The following is a 6,542-nucleotide window of genomic DNA, read 5'->3' as shown; positions in this document are numbered from 1 at the left end:
CCAAGTCAGGTCCTATAATTGAATCGAGAAGCCTTTGAAATGTTGCAGGAGCCCCACATAACCCTTAAGGCATTCTCTTAAAATGGAAAAGTCCTCTGCCTAACACGATAAAAGCAGTGATTTCTCTAGATTCTGGAGCAAGAGGTATCTGTAAATAGGCTTGGGCCAGATCCAATTTGGACATGTATCGACAGTTTTTTAATTGGTCCAATAAAGAACTCATATTGGGCAAAGGGTAAACGTCTTTTTTTGAAATAGCATTGACTTTGCGGAAGTCGATGCAAAAGCGGTAGGTACCGTTAGGTTTTCTCACCATAACAATAGGGTTGGACCATGGACTCTTAGAGGGTTCAATGATGTTCTCGGCAAGTAAACGATCTACCTCTTGGTCGATCGCCTCCTGGATTTTTGGAGATACAGGATACGCTCGCTGTTTGATAGGAGTCTGGTCGCCCACATCTATTTGATGTTGGACCAAGGTAGTTACTCCAATGTCAGAAGTGTTGAATTTCGCGAATTCCAATTCGAGAAAGTCATTTAATGTTTTATTTTCGATAGGAGTGAGGCGCTGAATGCCGCAAATCTGTGGCTGCTTAACCGATTCGTGATAGAAAATGAAAATATCCGCTGACCTTTTAAAATGCCAGGAATGAGATGAAAAATCTATTACTACTTCCATAGACGATAATGAATCCAAGCCAATTAAGTAGGGAACTGTGAGGGAAGGCAATACGAACAAGTTTAAGGTAAAGTTACGCTTGGCAACTTGTACCGGAAGAGATACTAATGTTTCGGTAATCTCACGTGTCCCGTTGGCAAAGGAGACAGCTATACGGTCGATAGTTGTTAAGTGAGTCTGTTGCAGACCCTTTGATTCGGAAAGACTGATGTATGAATAAGCCGATCCACTATCCACTAACGCGTCATGAGTTTGGCCATTAATATTAAGTGGAATATAGAGGCAGCCATTTACTGGTCGCGAATTAGAGTTTGGGATCGGTGGAGACGGGGATCTTCCAAAAGTCTCTAAAGTTGCGGCACCAGTCCCGAAAAGTTCAGGGGCGAGAGCGGGATCCTTAGTTAAGTTGGAGTTCTGATCGATCCCTCTTTCTGAACTCCTTTCTCGTTTCCCGACCGAGTACAAGTGGGACAAGACTTAACAGTAACTTCGGGATGTCCACAGCGGTAACAAAATATACGTGATCTTTCCTTTTGGCAGTCACTGTAGGTATGACCACTTTTACCACAGTTCCAGCAGATAGATTTGGTCACTTCCGGTGTAGAAGTGTTCGTCGTAGTCTCAAGCCGGATAGTTTTACTTTTCAACTTAGCGGGAGTTTGAGTATTTGTGATAGAATGTATGGAATTACCTTTAGAATAGGAAGGGCCATCTTGTAGTTTGGGTTTTACATTTCCTTGAAAATTAGTCATTTTAGGTTTATTCGGACTGTATGGTACGGAAATTTTATTTCCTCTATTTATTGGAGGAGGTATATAGGCCGTTTCAGGTATCAAGGCATCACTTTTAGGAGGAGGAGGCCGGTAAGATTTACTACGTTCAGCATAAGACCAATATTCTTCGCCTAATTTAATTAAGTCTGAGAAGGTACGGATTTCTGAACGTCTAAAGTATCCCTGATACGCTGGCAGAAGATTATTGTAAATTTTAGATATTTGTTCCTCTTCGGTAAGGGGTTTATCTAATTTGGACATCAAGGCACGCATATTAATAACATAATCAGTGATCCTTTCAAACTCTCCCTGGGTTCGTCTATCAATTTCTCGTTTTAATTTGTCTTGATAATTGAACGGGAAAAACGTAGCACGAAAATCTTTTTCAAAGTCGGTCCAGTTTTGCCAGGAAGTGCAATTAAGACGATGCCAGTTGAGAGGTGTTCCCTCTAATAGTTCAGACAGGCACTTAAGTAAATCAGAATCAGATAATCCGAAAGTTTTCTTCTTTTCTGAAATTCGTGTAAGGAAATCGACAGCACTCAAACCGGTGGTATTATCGAATTTTAACTTCCAGGACGAGATTAAATAGGGTAACGGAAAATACATTTGTGGCGACATAACCGGGTTTACACCTTCTGAGGGGTCTGAATCAGTTGTTGGTGCCATTGGTAATCTCTTATTTAGATCACTTCTACTCTGAATGGCCGAAATCCAATGCTCGGGATGGGTAATAATAAAGTTCCGCAACCGATATCTTAAGTTTCGTACTCGCCCTGTGGGCGGAAGTGATAATGTATCAAAGAGTGAACAGAGTTCGGACTTTTTAAGTTCGTAAATCCAACTCAAGTGCGGAACACGAGGACTAGCCCCTTCTTCAGAACTTAATTCCTCGGACATAAAAAAAAATTAAATAGGAAGTGCTCTGTGACAAGTGTTCAGAACCATTTATACTAAAAAGTTTTAACATCTAAAGAATATGCTTAGTCTAATTAGATAGTAATAACAAAATAATAAATCAATTAATAGGTCATTTAAAATCGTATAAGTGCATAAAAAATAGAAAAATAGCAAGTATCAGAAATGTTTAAATTTAAATGGACAATAAGTTTAATTTGAAAAGAAATAATACTGACGACACAATAAATAATAAATGTAAGGTAAAAGTTGCTATAAGCACAAGATAACAGTAGATTAATGCAAAAGATAAACAAAAGCCAATGTGAATAAAGAACTATTGGACTATTGTTATTATACTAATACGACCAATAAGTCAGATAAGGGACAACCTATACACACAAACAAACTTACTAAAACTAAAAATAAATTTATTTATTTTTCCTTTTACTGGTCTCTGTTCGCGGGCGCCATTTATTCCTTGTGACCGGTCAGGGGAAAGGGACGATATCTTTGCGGGCGCCAGATAGCCGACGCTATCAGATACGTGATCCCTAACCAGCCTCAAAAGAAAATTACCCTTAAGGGTGCCTTTGGCAGGATAGCTCACTGGTGAGAGGAGGGAGGGTCCTGGAGACAATCACCCGGGGCGATAGGGAGTAAAATAAAATTCTCTCTTGTGCTTAGAACCAACAAAATACCTTTAATTAAGGAAAATTTGATATAATAAGGAAAATTTATGCTAAAGATTTATGATACAAAATAATAATAAAAATATATATATATATTTATATAACTCACAGACGATAGCTAATATAAGCGGGCACTGGCCAGGCCGAACGCACGGTAGAGAATGAATGAATATTTTTTTTCTGGAGTATTAACTGTATATAGCAGCTGGTCTTGCAGTCCGAAGTTCAAATTTATAGTATGTACTAGCTCCTGCCAGCTACCAATATTTTTTCGGTTACAAAGTTAGAATATCTGTGAACTTGACATTCGTGGAAAATCAATTTTATAATTTTTTAAAAAAAATGATATTTGGTTCAATTTTAACGGATGACATGTTAATGCGTTATTTCTATAAAACTAAGCACTCTTATATGGGCTCTATTAATATATATATACGTGCTTATTCACACACTCTCAATACATATACACATCTGCACACTGCATATACACTACACCACACACTTACACACCAACACAGGCCAAGTGCATATCTCATATAGTCATCTTAATTTCACTAATGGGTTTTAATGGAATCTAAGGGCGGTTGGTGAGTGGGCAATTAAAGCCATTACGGGCTTTAGGTGCGACCGTGTGTGTGAGTAGCTCCACACTAAATTGTGGATTACGAACACATACTGGTACACTAGAGCGATGTGTGAGTGTGTGAGTGAGAGAGAGAGAATGTTGTATACAGGTCTACTACTACAAGTACAAGGCTCCTGGCCAAGGGTTACGCTTAACGCTCTTTTGGCGCGCTGAAAAAGCCTCACACTGTTTGTGCGAAGAGTTAAAAGAGAAGCGGAAGTTTGCAGCTAGGACCACTTTTCTTTAAGATTTCCTCCCCTCCCACTGATAGGGGGAACAGAATCCACCCTAATCTCCCCAACCCTTTTTTTTTTTCATTCTTACAAATATCCCCTCCTCATTGTTACTTCAAACGCACTATAATTCTTACTTCTCTCTTTATTTTTATCCTAGAATTGGCTGGCTAGCCAATTTAAGCACTTTATTGCTCAAAATGGCCCATTTTGACTCTTAAACTGGAAAAAAATAAAGATTTCGGTTTAGAAATTTTCTTCAAACATAATTTTCTCTGCACATTTTCTCGGCAATACACAAGAGATTGGACAGTACATGATAATGGTACTTTATAGGGAATCTATCTACCTCCTCTCTTAGAACTAAACCTTAATCGAATTCTTCTCAAAATAAAGTTTCAACGAAAATTATAAATATAAATATTAGTTCCTTGGTATATCATAGGAGTATAATTTTAAGAAAATCTCAAAATATTGAAAAATCTGTTCAATAAGAGACACATCCGGTCATTTCCAAATGTCTTCAAATTTGGAAATTTAGATTCATATTTGATTGTTTATTATTATTATACAGGTGGTAAGAGAGTACACTAAGTAAAGGAAGTAAAGTAATGCCTATTTTTTTCAGGCGGGCTTTACGTCCAAACACCAAATTAGGTGCGTTGGACGGAGGCGATTAGCAAAATGTACTAAACTACAAAGTTCTCATATTAACCAATAATTAAAATCCAAAGCCTAGCTGAGAATCGAACCTACTAAACCAACAATACATTTTAGCATTGCGGGTCTAGCCTATAACCGTCTAACATACTTTTCTACAAACTCATATTAACCTCAATCTCAGAGATTGGGAATTGAATCCACTAGACCAACAATACATCATAGCATTGCGGGCCTAGCCTATAACCGCCTAACATACTTTTCTACAAATTTCTCATATTAACCTCAATCTCAGAGATTGGGAATCGAACCTACTAAACCAACAATACATCTTAGGATTGCGGGTCTAGCCTATAACCGCTCGGCTATCTTGGCGTCTGAGAGTACATTATAAAAAAAATAACACTTTATTAGTAAAACCTATCCACAACCTCTGTTAGAATTGTAGCTGCAGGTTTTTCCTCTCCTTTTTTCCCTGCATTACTATCCTGCTTACTTTACCTTTCTCGTTCCTCACTTGTTATGAAGGTTAAAATGTATTATAAATTACACTTCATTATTTATTTTATGTATATATTTATTTAAATAAATTATTCAGAATTTTCCTTTATTGTTATGAAGCCAAGGGTTTGTTCATGAGTGGGAGTTTCCCCAGTTCGAATCCCGCGTGTAGCTACTATTTATTTATTAGAGGGAAAAAAATTGCTAGTAATGTATGAGCTTCCGCCCCCTGTCCAAGACATCTAATTGGTCAGTAGGACGCTAAGCCACACCTGAAAAAGAAGCGATTACTTTACTGTTTAATTTGAATTTAACTGGAAGAAAAAAAAGTTTCCAATAAAAGTTTAAGGTTCTCAAGAAGACTTGAGGTAATTAGTGGTAACAACTTTAAAGGAAGTCGTGGGAGTTTACTTTGAGGAAATTGCGGATAATAAGTGAAAATCGAATTCTATGAACTGGTATTTCCGGGTTAGAAGGAAAGCTAAATCCTTTAGTGGGTGCATTTACAGCGCCATGAATCCTTGAAATCTCACGATTGGATGAATCTGCACAGTTTTGATACTTCCGTAAGCTACGTGAAAATCGAAACGTCGTAGATGTTCGTAGATTTTTTAGTGACGTTGTGTAGTTTAGTGATTGTAGTGATGTTGTGAGAAACGTATAGTGGAATTGGAGAGAGACAGAGAGAGAGGGAGAAAAGGTGAAAATATTTTGGTGTTTTGTTTACAAAAACGGTGCGTGTTTTTTTTGGTGGGTGGGGGGAGGGTTGGGGCAGATATGTGTGTAAGTGATCTCACCAAAAACACTGGCGCCCGTGTAGGTGCCGGCCTAGTGTGGCACTGCGCGGAGAAAGGGCACTTTGGCAATTTGCATCGGGCGGTTTTTAAGCGCCCCAGTCACCCCCCCGGAGCATCGCTTTGCGCTCTCACTCTCTAATGCGGCTCTCTCACCCCCCACCATCACACGAGCAAGCACTTTTCTCGTGGCCTTCTGCCCAAAAATCTGCCAGCTAATTTTATTTGTAGCAGTTTCCGGGCTGAAAGCTGGTAAATCTAGGGCCGGAGTGCTTTTAGTCTGCTATTAAGCTTTGCTTCATGAAAGCATTACCCGCAAACTACATTGCAAGCTCCCCTCCACCTCCTCCTACGCTTACTTCTCACTCTCTTTCTCTCTCTCTAAGTGCGCCTGCACTCTGCCCTCCTCCACCATCCCCGAAACCATTCAGCGCAATACTAACTCTACTACACCAGAGCTCTCGGCTTCAACCTTTACACAGCCACAATTCACTCCTCCCGCTTGATATGAGCTTTAACTTTGCAAAAGCTGTTTCTTCTACTTTTCCTCAGGGCTGAAACAGAAGTCACTACCATGTTACACCTTATGTTGTTTAAACCGTCACACCTTCAAGCCTGCACATTCAATTCAGTGTTATTTATTCCTCAATACATTTCTCCTCTTTAAGAAGTTAAAGTCTTGAGAAAA

The sequence above is a fragment of the Rhodnius prolixus genome, unplaced genomic scaffold (genome assembly GCF_049639745.1).
Source record: "Rhodnius prolixus isolate KJV_2025 unplaced genomic scaffold, Rpr scaffold_4, whole genome shotgun sequence".
In the NCBI taxonomy this organism is placed as follows: domain Eukaryota; kingdom Metazoa; phylum Arthropoda; class Insecta; order Hemiptera; family Reduviidae; genus Rhodnius; species Rhodnius prolixus.
The sequence above is the reverse complement of the archived record's forward strand: the minus strand, read 5'-3'. Positions refer to the sequence as shown.